The sequence below is a fragment of the Arvicola amphibius genome, chromosome 6 (assembly GCF_903992535.2).
Source record: "Arvicola amphibius chromosome 6, mArvAmp1.2, whole genome shotgun sequence".
NCBI lineage: Eukaryota > Metazoa > Chordata > Mammalia > Rodentia > Cricetidae > Arvicola > Arvicola amphibius.
The window spans coordinates 87,841,883-87,859,041 of record NC_052052.2 but is presented as its reverse complement, the minus strand read 5'-3'; the positions used below and the strand labels follow the sequence as shown (position 1 = coordinate 87,859,041).

Below are 17,159 nucleotides of genomic sequence, written 5' to 3'. Positions count from 1 at the left end.
ATTTCCCATGTAGATTAGATCTATGTAAGTCTCTCTTAGTGTCCTCATTGTTGTCTAAGTTCTCTGGGATTGTGGTTTGTAGGCTGGTTTTCTTTGCTTTATGTTTAAAAACCACCTATGAGTGAGTACAAGTGATAATTGTCTTTCTGTGTCTGGATTACCTCACTCAGAATAATGTTTTCTAGCTCCATCAATTTTCCTGTAAAATTCAAGATGTTGTTATTTTTTCTGCTGTATAGTACTCCATTGTATAAATGTACATTTTCTTTATCCATTCTTAGGTCAAGGGGCATTTAGGTTGTTTCCAGGTTCTGGCTATTACAAACAATGCTGCTATGAACATAGTTGAGCACATGTCTTTGTGGCATGATTGAGCATCCTTTGGATATATACCCAAAAGTGGTATTACTGGGTCTTGAGGAAGGTTGTTTTCTAATTTTCTGAGAAATCGCCACACTGACATCCAAAGGGGCTGTACCAGCTTGCTTTCTCACCAGCAAAGCAGGAGTGTTCCCTTTACCCGACAACTTCTCCAGCATAAGTTGTCATTAGTGTGTTTGATGTTGGCCATTCTTACAAGTGTAAGATGGAATCTCAGAGTTGTTTTAATTTGCATTTTTCTGATAACTAAGGATGTTGAACATTTCCTTAAGTATCTTTCAAGCCATTTTAGATTCCTCTGTTGAGAGCTCTCTGTTTAGGTCTGTACTCCATTATTTTTATTGGATTATTTGTTCTTTTGATGACAATTTCCTGAGTTCTTTGTATATTTTGGAGATCAGACCTCTGTCTGATGTGGGGTTAGTGAAGATCTTTTCCCATTCTGTAGGCTGTCGTTTTGTCTTGTTGATCATGTCCTTTGCTTTACAGAAGCTTTTTGGTTTCAGGAGGTTCGATAATTAACTGTTTCTCTCAGTGTCTGGGCTGCTGGGGTTATATTTAGGAAGTGGTCTCCTGTGCCAATGCATTCAAATTTATTTCCCACTTTCTTTTCTATAAGATTCAGTGTGGCTGGCTTTATGTTGAGGTCTTTGATCCATTTGGACTTGTGTTTTGTGGATGGTGATAGATATGGATCTATTTTCATTCTTTTACATGCTGATATCCAGTTATGCCAGCACTACTTGTTAAATATGCTTTCTTTTTTCCATTTGTTATTTTTTTGCTTCTTTATCAAAGATTAGGTCTTTGAAGATGTGTGGATTGATATCTGTGTCTTCTATTTGATTCCATGGGTCCTCCTGTCTGTTCTTACGCCAATACCAGGCTGTATTCAGTACAATAGCTCTGTAGTAGAGTTTTAAGTCAGGAATTGTTATGCCTCCAGAAGTTCTTTTATTGTACAGGATTGTTTTGGCTATCCTAGGATTTTTGGTTTTTCATATGAAGTTGCATTGAATCTGTAGATTGCTTTTGGTAAGATTGCCATTTTTACTACGTTAATTTTGCCTACCCAAGAGCATGGGAGCTCTTTCTACTTTCTGGTGTCTTCTTCAATTTCTTTCTTCAAAGATTTAAAGTTCTTGTCATACAAGTCTTCCACTTGTTTGGTTAGAGTTACTCCGAGATATTTTATGATTCTCTGATTTCTTCCCCAGCCTTTTTATCATCTGTGTACAGGAGAGCTATTGAATTTTTTTTTTTTTTTTTTTTTTAGCTCATCTTGTATCCTGTTACATTGCTGAAAGCATTTTTGAGTTGTAGAAGTTCCTTGATAGAATTGTTGGGATCACTTATGTAAACTATTATCAGCAAACAGTGAGAGTTTGACTTCTTTTCCAATTTGTATCCCCCTGATCTCCTTTTGGTATCTTATTGTTCTAGCTAGGACCTCAAGAACTATATTGAATAGATAAGGAGAGAGTGGACAACCTTGTCTTGTTACTGATTTCAGTGGAATTGCTGGGAGTTTCTCTCCATTTAGTTTGATGTTGGCTGTTGGCTTGCTGTATATTGCCTTTATTATGTTCCTTGTATCCCTGCTCTCTCCAAAACCTTTATCATGAAGGGATGTTGTATATTGTCAAAAGCTTTTTCGACATCTAATGAGATGATCATGTGGTTTTTATTTTTCAGCTTGTTTATATGGTGGATTACGTTGACATATTTTCGTATGTTGAACCATCCCTGTGGGATGAAGCTGACTTGATCATGATGATCGTTCTGATGTGTTCTTGGATTCTATTTGCCAATATTTTATTTAGTATTTTTGCATCATTGTTCGTGAGTGAGATTGGTCTGTAATTTTCTTTCTTAGTAATGTTTTTCTGTGGTTTGGGTATCAGGGTAATTGTAGCCTCATATAAAGAGTTTGACAATGTTCCCTCTGTTTCTATTGTGTGGAACAATGTGAGGAGTATTGATATTAGTTCTTTTTTGAAAGTCTTGTAGAATTCTGAGCTGAAACCATCTGATCCTGGGCTTTTTTTGGTTGGGAGACTTTTGATGACTGTTTCTATTTTTTCAGCAGTTAGAGGTCTGTTTAATTTGCTTATCTGGTCTTGATTTAATTTTGCTAAGTGATATTTATCCAGAAAGTTGTCTATTTCCTGTAAGTTTTCCAATTTTGTGGAGAGTAGGTTTTCAAAATATGACCTGATGGTTCTCTGTATTTCCTCTGTGTCTGTTGTTATGTTCCCCTTTTCATTTCTCATTTTGTTAATTCGGATATTCTCTCTCAGTCTTTGGTTAGTTTGGATAAAGTTTTGTCTATTTTGTTGATTTTCTGGAATAACCAGCTCTTTAATAGATTCTTTGTATTGTTTTCTTTGTTTCTATTTCGTTGATTCAGCTCTCAATTTGATTATTTCCTGCCGTCTAGTTCTCTTAGATGAGTTTCCTTCTTTTTGTTCTAAAGTTTTCAGATGTTCTGTTAATTCACTAGTGTGGGATTTTTCCAGCTTCTTTATGTAGGCATTTAGTGCAATGAACTTTCCTCTTAACACTGCTTTCTTTGTGTCCCATAAATTTGGGTATGTTGTATGGTCATTTTCATTGAATTTTAGGAAGTCTTTAATTTCTCCCTTTATTTCTTCCTTGACCCATTGATGATTCAGGTGAGCACTGTTTAATTTCCATGTGTTTGTGGGTTTTCTGGAATTAGTATTACTGTTGACTTCTAGTTTTATACCATGGTGATCTGATAAGATAAACTGGGTTATTCTAATTTTTTTTTGTATTTGTTGAGGTTTGCTTCCCCCCCCCCCCCAAGTATGTGGTCAATTTTTGAGAAGGTTCCATAAGGTGCTGAGAAGAAGGTATATTCTTTTCTGTTTGGATAGAATATTCTATAGATGTCTGTTAAGTCCATTTGAGTCATAACATCTGTTAGTTCTTTTATTTCTCTGTTCATTTTTTGTCTGACTGACCTGTCCAGTGGTGAGAGGGGAGTGTTGAAGTCTCCCACTATTAGTGTGTGGGGTTTAATGTATGATTTAAGCTTTAGAAGTGTTTCTTTCACATATGAAGGTGCCATTGTATTTGGGGCATAGATGTTCAGTATTGAAATTTCCTCTTGATGTATTTTCCTGTGACTAATATGAAATGACCTTCTTTGTCTCTTTTGATTGATGTTAGTTTGAAATCTATTTTGTTAAGTATTAAGGACAGTTATACCTGCTTGTTTCATAGGTTCATTTGATTGGTATATTTTTTTCCCAACCCTTTACTCTGAGGCGATATCTGCCTTTGAGGTTGAGGTGTTTCTTGTATGCAGAAGAAGGATGGATTCTATTTTCGTATCCAATCTGTTAGCCTGTGCCTTTTTATAGGTGAGTTGAGTTCATTTACATTAAGGGATATTAATGACCAGTGATTGCTATCTCCTGTTAATTTAGTTTTCATTGTTGGTGATGTTAATTTGTGCGTTTTCCCCTTCTTTGGGATTTGCTGCTATGAGACCATCAATTGTCCGTGTTTTTGTTGATGTAGTCAACTTCCTTGGAGTTTTCCTTTTAGTATTTTGTGGAGGGCTGGTTGTGTGGCTAGGTATTGGTGAAATCTAGTTTTGTCATGGAATATCTTGTTTTGTCCTTCTATGGTGAATGAAAGTTTTTCTGGGTACAGTAGTCTGGAGCTGGCATCTGTGGTCTCTTAATGTCTGCATAACACTTGACCACGACCTTCTGTCTTTCATTGTCTCCCATGAGAAGTCGGGTATAATTCTGATAGGTCTACCTTTATTTGTTACTTGGCCTTTTTCCTTTGCAGCTCTTAATATTCTTTTTTTTTACTCTGTATGTTTAGTGTTTTGATTATTATGTGGCGAGAGGACTTTTCTTTGATCCAGTTTATTTGTTGTTCTTTAAGCTTCTTGTATCTTCATAGGCATATCTTTCTTTAGGTTGGGAAAGTTTTCTTCTATGATTTTGTTAAATCATTTTTTTGTGCTTTTGAGTTGAACTTCTTCTTCTACACCTATTATTCTTAGATTTGGCTCTTTCCTGGTATCCCATATTTCCTTGGTATTTTGAGTTAAGCTCTTGTTAGATTTAATGTTTACCTTAACTGATGAGTCTATTTCCTCTATTGTATCTTCAGCTCTTGAGATTCTCTCTTCCATCTCTCGCATTCTGTTGTTCATGCTTACATCTGTGGTTCCTGATCGTTTTCTCATTATTTCTGTTTCTATAATTCCCGCAGCTTGCTTTTTCTTTATTGTCTCTATTTCAGTTTTCAAGAGTGGAATAGTTTCTTTCATATGTTTGAGTTCTTTTTCTTGATTTTTTTTTAAAGGGATTTTCTGATGTCTTCCAATTTTTTGTTTGTCTTTTCCTCCATTTCTTTAGGGGAATTCCTCATTTCCTCTTTAAGAGTTTCAAACATTCTCTTGATGTCATTTTTTAGGTCATTTTCTATTGCATCATCTGTATTTGGTTGTTCAGGTATTGCTGTTGCAGTGTTTTTAGGTTTTACTGGTGTTGTGTTGCTCTTTGTGGTGCTGTGTATGTTCTTACCTTTTCTACTCATCTTTTCCTCTAATAGATGTGGTTGGGGCTGTCTGAGATTCTGTTGAATAATCTTCTTGGTGCCAACAGTCCAAAGCTCAGATGGTTTTTCCTCGTGGTATAGTTAGTGTCACAATTCTAGTTACCCCGTTGTTTTTCTGTGTTCCTGGAGACAGCTCAGGGTAACTGTAGCTTCATAGAAGGAATTTGTCAGTGACTCTTGTGTTTCTATATTATGAAATACCTTAAGGAGTATAGGTATTAGGTCTTCTTGGAAGTTCTGGTAGAATTCCGCATTGAAACCATCTGGTCCTGGGCTCTTTTTGGTAGGGAGGTTTCTGATAACAGTTTCTAATTCTTCGCGACTAACAGGACGATTTAGAGCATTTACCTGGTCCTGGTTTAACTTTGGTATATGGTATTTATCTAAAAAACTGTCCATTTCTTTTACATTTTCCAATTTTGTGGCATACAGGCTTTTGTAGTAAGATCTAATGATTCTCTGAATTTCCTCTGTGTCTGTGGTTATGTCCCCCTTTTCATTTCTGATCTTATTAATTTGCGTGTTCTCCCTCTGCCGTTTGATTAGTTTGGCTAAGGGTTTGTCAATCTTGTTGATTTTCTCCAAGAACCAGCTTCTTGTTTCATTGATTCTTTGGATTGTTTTCTGTGTTTCTATTTTGTTGATTTCTGCCCTCAGTTTGATTATTTCCAGTCTTCTACTTCTCCTAGGTGAGTCTGCTTCTTTTTTTTCCAGAGCTTTCAGGTGTGCTGTTAAGTCACCAATGAGTGCTTTCTCCGTTTTCTTTAAGTGGGCACTTAGTGCTATGAACTTTCCTCTTAGCACTGCTTTCATTGTGTCCCATAGGTTTGAGTATGTTGTGTCTTTGTTTTCATTAAATTCAAGAAAGACTTTAATTTCTTTCTTTATTTCTTCCTTGACCCAGGTGTGGGTCAGTAGTTGACTGTTCAGTTTCCATGAGTTTGTGGGCTTTCTGGGGGTAGCATTGTTATTGAATTCTAATTTTAATCCATGGTGATCCGATAAGACACAGGTGGTTACTAATATTTTTTTGTAACTGTGGAAGTTTGCTTTGTTACCAAGTATATGGTCAATTTTCGAAAAGGTTCCATGAGCCGCAGAGAAGAAGGTATATTCTTTCCTATTTGGGTGGAATGTTCTATAGATGTCTGTTAAGTCCATTTGGTTCATTACCTCCATTAAGTCTTGTGTTCCTGTGCTTTCCTCTGCTCTCTTGGAATTTGCTGTCGCAGGCCTTCTTTGGTCTAGGTTACTGACTTTGACCTGTTTCTGTAAATCCTGGTCTGGATCCCCTCCTGCAGAAGTCCCTGGCTTGTAGTTGGTCCCGCAAAGGTTTCTGGCTCTGGTCTACTGCCTCGGAGTTCCCAGGCTTGGGTGTGCCCAGAACTGCAGAGGACCTGGCTCAAGCTTACTCCTTCAGAAGTCCCAGACTTATGCTTGAACCCGCAAGAGTTCCAGGTTCCTGCCTGTTCCCTTTGATGTCCCAGACCAATGCCCAGACCTATAGAGGTTGTGGCTCATGCCTACTCCCTCTGAGGTCCCAGACTCATGCCTGGCCCCACAGAGATCTCTGGTTCCTGTCTATTCCCTCGGATGTCCCAGATTCATGACAGGACTGGGAGAGGTCCTGGCTCAGGCTTAATTTCTCGGAGGTTCTAGACTCACACCCAGACTCACAGAGGTCCTGGCTTAGGTCTACTCCCTTGAAGGTCCCAGATTCACGTCTGCACCCTCAGCGGACTCTTTTAAAATTGCTTTTCTTTACTCATGTAATTTTCCATAATATAATTTTATATTGATCTAAAATGACTTAGGAATTCAAATATGTAATTTAATATTGGCCAGAAAAGAAGAAGGGAATGACGGGGTGATTGTTAGCAATCTACTTTGTACGTTTATATGGTGACAATGGAGACAATCAGTGACCTCTGGCTTGTGAAAGATGTGGGTTCAAATCAGTGTCTTATTGGTTGGTAAATTACATCCAACCTATTGTGAGGTCCAAATAAACAAAGGATGGAAAGCTGTAGTAGAGAGGACACCATACTACATACTCGACTAATGGTTTTGTTTGTTTGCTTGTTTTAGTTGTTATCCCTCTTTTTCTATCAAATTCCAGGACTAGGGCTTCAGCAAAGACTAAGGAGGAAGTTCCTAGGAATACTAAATCTCAAGGAGGCTCAAGAGGTTGCATCTGGAGGCCAAGACAAAGCTGGCAACCAAATTCAGAGGCAGCACAGAAAGAAAACTCTGAGGCCAGGCAAAGTAGTCAAAAGATGAGAGGAGTAGCAAGCTCTATTTCTCTGAGCTATGAGGCATGCTCAGTGATTAGAGGCACATCACGAAGATTTGTAGCATCTTCAAGTTAAAAAGAACTGCTTGTAAATCCCGGAGTTTCTAATTGGAAACTGAATTGTCTGAAGTTTCATAGTTTACTCAGCGGTGTGATGGAGGTGGTAATTAGGACAAGAGTCCACTTTCCTGATAGTTGATCCATTAGATTTTCTTCTATGTAATGCTGTCTCTTCTTTGTGAAGATAAAGAGGGGTACTAGTTAGGACATGAATACCTAACACATCTGCTAATGGCCACTCCAAATGATGCATGCTCAGGAAACTTGTGTTCTTCATTTCTACTTAAGACTTGCTCCCCTCTCTCATTCCTACTTCTTTTCATGACTTAGTGTTCAGAGTTTAAGTTCTGTGTGTCTCAAGAGAACTGATTCTCCTGTTGGCCTGATGTGTGGATGACATTTAAGACATGTAGTCTGTCCCAGCTTACTTGACAATGGACCCACAGGATTTTTTGTGGCTTTATAAGGAGACTAGACATCATTCCAAGCAGGAGGCAGTTTCATACACATCTCATTGATAGAGTAAGCTCTATTTTAATAACAATTCTGAAGAGTGACACTTGTAAGTGCCCACTCTGTGGTCAGTAATATGCTGGGTAAGGTATGTAAGTTACCTCCATTAATCTCCATATATACTACAGAGCGGGATTTACTATCAGAGTTACAAAGAAGGGTGCTGGTGTCACATGATGTACCTAAGATTATAGAATCAAGAGATAGAACTGAATTACAAATCCAGCTTCCATGCTCTCTAAGACTTAGGGTACTATCTTCTTAGGAGTAGAGATCAGGTCAGAGTATTTGTCACATTTATTTTAAGGATCTTTATAGCAAATTCTCTTTTTTGCTAAAAGTTATGTCTTGTACTAAGATTATCCAGTTTTACAGCATGGAAGATGACATCTTTTCTTATCTATGTCACAATTTTATTTTTCTGTATAGAAAGTGCTATGCAGGGGAAAGGAAAAATATGTGTTCCTCCTACATGTTAGTTTATTCTTTATAGAATGACAATGTAGTTAGTCTTTATTATAGAGTCTATTTCTACCTATAATCTGTTTATATGAACACACTAGAAACTTCTGTTAAAATTAATCAGGAATCATTTATACATGGTATTGATACTTGCAATCCTATCTATTAAGGAAACTAATGTGGGTCAATCCTGACTTTAAGGCTATAGTAGGTAACATGACCTCAAAAATGAAAAACAAACAAACAACAAACAAAAACCATGAACTATTTCTACCTGCTACAATCTACAGGCCTCTGTTTTACCACATCCAACTGTTATGTCTGCAGCGTATCCCCCAGCCCCCTATCCCGGAAGTTGCATTATTTTGGATTCTAGGTCTTGACCCCTCCCTGGGGGAGGGTCAGGACCACTCCCACAGGGTATTTAAGTGGGCTCCAAGAGGAGAAATGCGTGATTTCGGGTTTGCATGGGCTCCCCGCTGTCCTGTCTCCTGGCCATGTGCTTGGCCACCCAAGAGTGCTGTACTTAATAAAACGATGGGCAATTTGATTTCGTTTGATTTGACCTAATTGGACTTCTTTGCGCCGGCGGAGCTGTCCTTCTTAGTATTTTTTTTCTTAACACCAATCTCTCCACACCACCAGATATTCCACATCCTTCTCCAGGGTTTAGTCTGTTGAGTTTCCTAGATTCATCCAAGCCATACAGATAGATCTAGCCTGATAGATCTAGCCTGTGTCCCACTTTGTCTGGTTACCCCTGCCTGCAACAAATCAACCTCTGGGCTTCCTCCTTACCTGCCACCAATCCGCAGGTTCCTCCCATACCATGCCTAACTTCCTTACACAGCTAGATAGAGAACAGCCTTCTCCAAGGTCTAGTCTGGTGGGTCTGCCTGACCCTTCCCTCCATAACCTATCAGATCTAACCTGGATCACACATCCAGTGCTCAGGCCTAGTCTAGCCATTTTGCCTCCATCACAACCAATCTCTAGACTTTTGCCAGGACCTACCCTGCCAACCGTTCACCCAAAGGCACCTTGCATGCCACAGTCAACATTTATATCCAGCAAGATCTACCCCCATACTACAGGCTTGGACCAGGAGGTACATCCCATATATCAGCCCAGAACCTTCTGTTCACCTGACTTCATTCTTCCCAAGCCATTTCTAACCTTTAGTCCCAACTTGCCTGTACATCCCTTCTTCTACTGCAACCTTCTTTGTCCATATCAGACTTAGAACAAAAGAAATCCATGCCCAGATTTCTTAATGAAAACTTTGAAAGCCAGAAGAGCCTAAACAATGCATTCCAAGTCCTAAGAAACCAGAATTAACAGCCTAGACTAATATCTGCCATAATTGAAGGAGAAAGAAAAACTTTCCATGATATAATTATTCTAAAACTTTTATTCAACAAACTGAACCTAAAAAAATAACGAAAAACAAACAAACCAAATTTTGGATTGAAGGTAATACCAAGAGACTATGGAAGAGATATGAAGCCATAATTTGTAAAACACAAAATACCACTGAGAACATAAACAACAGCAACAAAAAGAAAAATCAACAATATGAAGAAGGCAATTAACAAATGCATTTCAACAACTTCAAATATCAATGTTCTTAATTTTACAATCAAAAGACATAGGCTGATTGAAGGGATCAAGAAACAAAATCCATCTGTTGTCTGCCTACAAGAAACATATCTTAGCTTTAAAGAAAACAAAGCTTTAGAGTAAAAAGATGGACAAAAGTACTCCAATCAAATAGTTTGGAAAGAAAATGGCTCCCAAAGGGACTAGCACTATTAGGAGGTGTGGCCTTGTTGTAGTAGGTGTGATCTTGTTGGAGGAAGTGTGTCACTGTGGGGGCGGGTTTTGACGTCTTTTTCTGAAGCTCCCCTCAGTGTGAAAGCCAGTCAACTTCCTGCTGCCTGCAAGATGTAGCACTCTCAGTTGTTTTTTTGTTTTTGTTTTGTTTTTTTTTTTTTTTTTTTTGTTTTTCGAGACAGGGTTTCCCTGTAGTTTCTAGAGCCTGTCCTGGAACTAGCTCTTGTAGACCAGGCTGGCCTCGAACTCAGAGATCCGCCTGCCTCTGCCTCCCGAGTGCTGGGATTAAAGGCGTGCGCCACCACCGCCCTGCGAGCACTCTCAGTTCTAGCACTACATCTGCCTGTGTGTCACCGTGCTCCCCTTCATGATCACATGTCACCGTGCTCCCCTTCATGGTCCCATGTCACTGTGCCCCCCTTCATGATCACTGTAAGTGAGTCACCCCAAATAAATGTTTTCTTTGTAAGAGTTGCTGTGGTTATGGTGTCTCTTTATATCAATAAGAACCTAGCTAAGACAACCAGGAAGGAAGCAGGCATCTCTATCCCAATATCCGACAAAAATAGTCTTCAAGCTAAAACTTAACAGAAGAGACAAAGAGGGACAATTCATTGTAATCAATAGAACAGTTAACCAAGAAGATATTACTATCCTAAACATATATACACCACACTCTGGTGCACCCAATTTTATAAAAAATGTACTACTGGATTTAAAGACACAGATTACCATCAATCCATTAATACTAGATGACCCCACTTTCTCCAATAGGTCATCTGGACAAAAAAAAAAAAAGAGAGAAACATCAGAATTAATTGATATCCTATATAAAATGAACCTAACAGATATTCACAGAATATTCCATTCCAATGAATATACAGTCTACTTAGCACATAAAATCTTTTCTAAATTAGATGGTATTCTGGGGCATAAACAAATGTTACAAATTCAAAAGACTGAAACAACTTGTATCCTATCTGAATATAATATAACAAAATAAAGTCTATGTTACAGCTCTGGGAGTGGGGAGGAGGCAAAAGGTTTCCTGGCATTTGGGAGCCAAGGAATACCACATAGTCACATAGCACAACAAACCTCATACCAGAGATTTACTGAGAAAGACACAAGAGGGTGGCAGCACATATCCCTTCCTTTTTTCTAACACAGAAAGAGAGAATGGGCAAGTTAAGTCCAGAAGATAGAGTGTGGTGGCCTGAAGGAGGCCCTGTTGAAGCTTACAAAAGGGCTTGGTAATCGGCACAGGGGGAGGGAGGTTCATGTGAGGGACCAAGGGTCAGCACATATAAGGGGTAGGCGAGATAAGAAAAGAAGGAATCCAAAAGTCAGCCATCCCTAGAATGCATAGAATTTCATCATTGGTGGAACTGAAAGTGACTAATTAGAGGTTTCCTATCTAGGGCAATGGCCCTGTGAGTTGGAGTGACAGCTAATTCCAAATAAGTTACCTGAGTAGTGGACAGTTGGGCCTTAGAAGGTGAAACCCTATTATCTCTGGCTGGACAGAAAGTTTAGTAAGGTAGAGGTATATGCCTGGCTAATTTGAGGGGACAGACTACAAAGGAGAAGATTATCTATGTATTGTATAAATTTGGATTTAGGAAGGAACAAAGAATAAGTAGGAGGCCAGAGCCTGGCCAAAGAGATGCAGACTGTCCTGGAATTGCTGGGGTAGGACAGAACAAGTGAGTTGGGTAGAAATTGTGGTAGTTGGGTCAAGAAAGCCCAGACCTGTCAGTTGTCTATGGCCAGACCTAGGAGGTCAGCAGGAGGGCAATTTATGTTTGATGTCCTCACACTGTGAGGAACACAGGGGCAGTGAGCAGCCCAATGTCCTCTGCTTGATGACATCTTGGACATGTCAAAGTAGTTTAGAAAGGCTCAGGCAAACCCGGTGACTTTCCTAACCACATCTGAGGCATGAATCTGGAGGTTGTTGGGTTTTGGAAGGCAAGGGAGCCCAGGCAGTTGCTATGGCCAACTAAAAGACCTTAGCTAGGAGCAGGTATTTTTGTTTTCAGGCCCTTTTCATCTCTCCCATGGTACACCTTGATGGCTACTGCTAAGATTTTTGCCTGTGGAGTTAGGGACTTCCTATCTAGATATTCCTCGATGTCAGAGAAATTCTGGGAGGAGAGCTTTAAGGGCAGGCTTACAGAGACAAGCTTGGAGCAAGTTGTTTGGACTTTATCTGTATGTGTTCCAGCCTAGTCCCAGATCTGTCTGTGCTCCCTGGGGGGTGGGGTTGGTGCAAATCATATAAATGCCATGGAAAGTAAGCTTGGTAGGATTGGGTAATATAGTGAAATTCTTTAATAAAGGTGGAAAATTAGTAGTATAGAACTCCAATCAAACATTTGAGAGTGTTTGTTTAATGAGTAGGTGACTTCTACCTTGACTAAGCCATTCACTCTGCAAAGAGAGAAACGTGACTAGTTTAGGCCGTGGTGGTAGGGAGTAAAGGGGGTCCAATGGTGGAGTGGGAGTGAGTAACAGGAGGACTAAGGGCTGCCAGTAGGTTGAAAGGTGGGAACCTGAGAGACTTGATTTGGCTGGTTCATTTCTGAGGAGGAACAAAGGGAACCTAAAGAGGCCCAAGTCTGTGAGTTGAGGCCAATAAGGAGGCTTATTAGAGTGATCAATAATAGTGGTGGAATCATTTTGTTTGGACTTCATAGCGACAAGGATTTTTTTTCTTGGTTTATACTATGTGGTTACTTTTAGTCAAGAAGGGAGTGAAGTCACATGGCAAAAAAATCCATCTTTTCCAACCCTAGCAGAGATGGCTATCAGCAATGTGGCTATCTCTATCCAGATGGGGGTACAACAGCAAAAATGGTGGCAAGTCACATGTTTCCTTTAAGATCACTTATGCATAGATTTTTAACTATCAACCCTGGTGTGACAAGTTTTAAGTTAACCCTTCTGTTATAAATTTTACAGATTTTTAATCATACCCAAAATGCCTACAAATCTTGAGATACAGATAATTTACACAATAGTCTTACAAATCTTGAGATAAGACTTATACCTTAGGAAAAGTTTTAGAGAGTTAGACTAAAACCAAGAGAGCATGAGATGAGTAGCAATGGTCCCCACTGGGAATAGTCTGCCCCTTTATTTTGTTTGCCTTTTGTTTCTCTGTCACAAAGTCATGTGGCTTGCCTGATACGAGACAGACATATCAGAGCAAACCTTTTAACAAGAATGCTTGGGTCTAGAGGATGGGACAGCATAAAACAACAGTCTAATGTCACTCAGTTAAAAGATTCCTAAAAGACACCTGAATCCCTGTAAAACTGAATCCAGTAAGCTGAGAACAAAGAAGGCTTAGGAATATGAAATTTTGGGGCCCTGGCTACAGACAGAGGATGCTGCTCCCTTCACCACCTTGCTCAGGTCCAGCTATGGACTCCTACTTTGCAACAAACTTACAGACTCATCAACCATAGCTTAAAAGACAGGACATGTACACAGTGTGTGGGTGGTGGTGGGGGCAGTGAGACCAGTCAAAATAAGTAAAAAATAAGAATGGTTTGGAGTGTAGAAAAGAGAAAACTTAAACTTCTTGCAGCACTTGTAAAGGTCCTGAATAACACTGGGACCTAGGGTGCCATCAGGCAGCCATTTGGATTGATTATCTAAGGAGTTTCGAGGCCACATTTGATTGCAAAGGCAAAAAAGTTTAGGCCCCTTCAGGTCGGGTACCAGGGGTAGAGGCTTGAGGTTTTCTATACCAGGAAGAATGAGAGATTACAGAAGGCATGGCTATCATGGATGGGAGTTGGGGTGGAGAGAAAAAAATATCACTACAACCTGTAGTCACAGGCATACCCAGGACTCAGGGAGGACCAAATGAGTACCAAGTTTTTAGTTTGGGGGTCAGGGCTACTAGCCTGAGGTAGTGACTCAGCAGTTTGAACCAGGGCTTTCAATGGGGTCCAAAGACATGTCAGAAGGTGATGAAAAACTGAGGTCTGTAATGAGCTCAACCATGAGAAAGAGTTGGAGAAGAGAGTCACAAAAGCCACAAGGGCCTAGAGAAACTGTGGGATTATGGCAGCTTCGAAGGGAAGGTGGGAGAAGAGAGCAGGAAAGGGGTGCAACAGTCCAACTGGGCCTAAGGAAACTGCAGGGTTGTATCTCTGAGGATGGGGTAATGGGGTCAGGTGAAGAGGGTCAGCCACCGCCTTAAAGATAATGGCTGGGGATACCTCTGACTCCAAGAGTTCCAGAGGGTTGCAGACTCAGAGAAGCATTTACACTGACCAAAAGGGAAACTTACCAAATTGTTGCTGGTGGATAGGGTGTCAAACAATCAGTGAATCAGCATGTGAGTATGTTGAGGGTGGACTAGAGATGAGGGATAAGACCCCAGTGTGGTTCGGACCCTGAGGGGGAGCACAAGCACCAGGAGAACCTATCTGAGTTGCAACACCAATGTAAGTGCTACATCTCTAAGGGCAAAGGCATACTGGCAGTCAGGATCCGAGGAGTACCCCAAAGTCATGCTGAGCAACAAACTTCACATTAAAAATATTTGGAAAAGACACAATATGGTGACTGACTCTGCTAGGGCAAGAAGCAGCAAAGAGCTGAGCAGAAGGCAGGTTTTATATAGAGTTTCTCAGAGCCAGAGTTTCCAGGGTGGATGAGCTTAAGAACGGGTGGGCTTTGTGATCTGATCTTGACCTTATTACTCTGTAGGATAGAGCTTGTTTGTCTGTGTCTTAAAGGGCTGGGTCTGACCGTTATGGCCATTATAGGGTTCTGTAGGCAGAGCCTGGTAGTTGAAGGTCCTCAGTTGCAGGGCCTGGCTACCTTCTTGCTTTGAGGTGCTTACAAACACATCTTGAGCAAATACATAAACTCACAGAGATTAAACAGTTTATTACTGAAAGATGAATGGGGCAAAGAAATCAAGAAAGAAATAAAAAGCTTACTGAAACTAAATGAAAATGAAAACACAGTATTCAAAACCACTGAAAGCAGTCCTATGAGGAAAATTTATAGTGCCTACATTTAAAAACAAAAAAACAAAACACAGCAAATCACAAATACATGGTTTGACGGTGCAACTCAAAAAATTTGAAAAAGAAAAGAACAAACCAAATCAAAACTCAGTGGACAGCAAGATATAACAAAAATCAGAACAGAAATTAATGAAATAGAAACAAAGAAAATAATACAAAGAAGCAATAATTCTCAGATCTGGTTCTTTGTGAAGATAAACAAGATTGACATACCCTTGGTCCAACTAAGCAAAAGAAAGAGACAGAACCAGAAATGAACAGGAAACATTACAACAATCACAAAAGATATTCTGAATATCATAAGGGAATGCTTTAAAAACCTGTACTCTATTAATCTGAAAAATCTAAAAGAAATGCATGAACTTATAGATTCCGCAAAACCACCAAAATTAAACCAAGAAGTTAACAACCTAAACATACCCATAACAAGTGAGGAGATTGAAATTATAGTAAAAAGCCTTCCAGCTTTAATAAGACCAGGACTAGGTAGATTCACAGCAGAATTCTACCAGACTTTCAAGGAAGACCTACAGCTAGTCCTTCTTAAACTATTAAGAAAACAAAGCAAAAAACAAAACACCAGGCAAAGACAAACAAAAATGAAAATGCCAATGTCAATGGTGAACATAGACTCAAAACTGCTCAATAAAATACTTACAGAAATATATCAAAAAGATTATACACCATGACTAAGTTGGTTTTAGCCATGAAATGCAGGGATGTTTCAACATATACAAATTTATAAATATAATAAAATAAATAAATGTACTTAAAGCCACCAATCACATGATCATCTTAACAGACTCAGAAAAACAACAAAGATGTCTGGGGAATAAGGAATCATATAAGTCAAAAGGAATCATACTACTAAGTATTTACTTAAAGAACTATAATACATGTAATTATTTCTATAAATATACATATGAAGTTTTAATGGACTTTATTCATCTGTACTGACAATGTTCCCTTCAAAAGCCAAAGAAAACCTAACAAAAACCCAAGACCCCATACATGAGATGAACTTATTTTTGAGTTCTTAGCTAGGGCTGTCCAAGAGATTCCTTAAATACACGGCCCATTGTTATTGTCCTTGGTTGCTACCCACAGAGGTAGAAAGTAATTCCTGACTGCTGCAGACACCATGTACTTCATAAACAGGGCCCAGAGACCTCTGAGTTGAAAATGACCTGAATGACTCCTTCCTGAGGATTATTTTCATGGTATCAGATGGTACCAGGTAAGTTCCCAAAGGAGGGAAAACCAACAGTCTTATACAGCTATGACACTTATGAACCACATCAAGGGCCAACATGTCACAATAACCTTATGGGTGCAGCAGTGACATACATACCTTGGCAGTAATCAATAGCTCTCGAATTGAACTTAAGACCTGCTCTACAGGAGGGAAACCATGCCTTTTACTGGAAACCTAGCCAACTACACAGTGCTAGTGAACCATAGATATTGGAAGAGAACCTACACCCACTACTTTACTAAACCAGTATAATCCCTAGCAACCATCTAAGCATTTGTCTTAGACAAGTATAGTCAAAGATAAGTGTAGTCTTCGCTCCTCATCAAGGAAACTTCAGCTATCAAAGCCCACTACAGAAAACTATAGTCAATCAAAATGCAAGAGCTGCGGTGCCCAGTTCCAATGGATACATCTACAAAACATTCCTACACCTAAGGTACAGGGAACACTGTAGAAGGATTGTAGAACACTGTACAAGAAGAGGGTGTGGAAAGATGTAAGAACCAAAGTATAAGGGAGTTTATTGAGACTGTGTCTTCTAGTAATTGTCAGAAGCTACACCCATAAAGTCTCACCAACATGACCATGCAAACATGAGCTAAACAGGGACAAGAGTAGCAGCATGGCAGTGGTGCACACTTTTAATCCCAGCACTCAGAAATAAGAGGCAGGCGGATCTCTGTGAGTTCGAGGCCAGCCT

The 17,159-nt window shown here is 39.5% G+C and overlaps 1 protein-coding gene across 12 annotated transcripts in view; it reads right to left on the bottom strand.

Moving 5' to 3' along the window:
* The window catches only part of Znf438 (zinc finger protein 438), a 148,830-nt gene that overhangs the window by 20,433 nt on the left and 111,238 nt on the right, over positions 1 to 17,159 (bottom strand). The window lies entirely within an intron of this gene.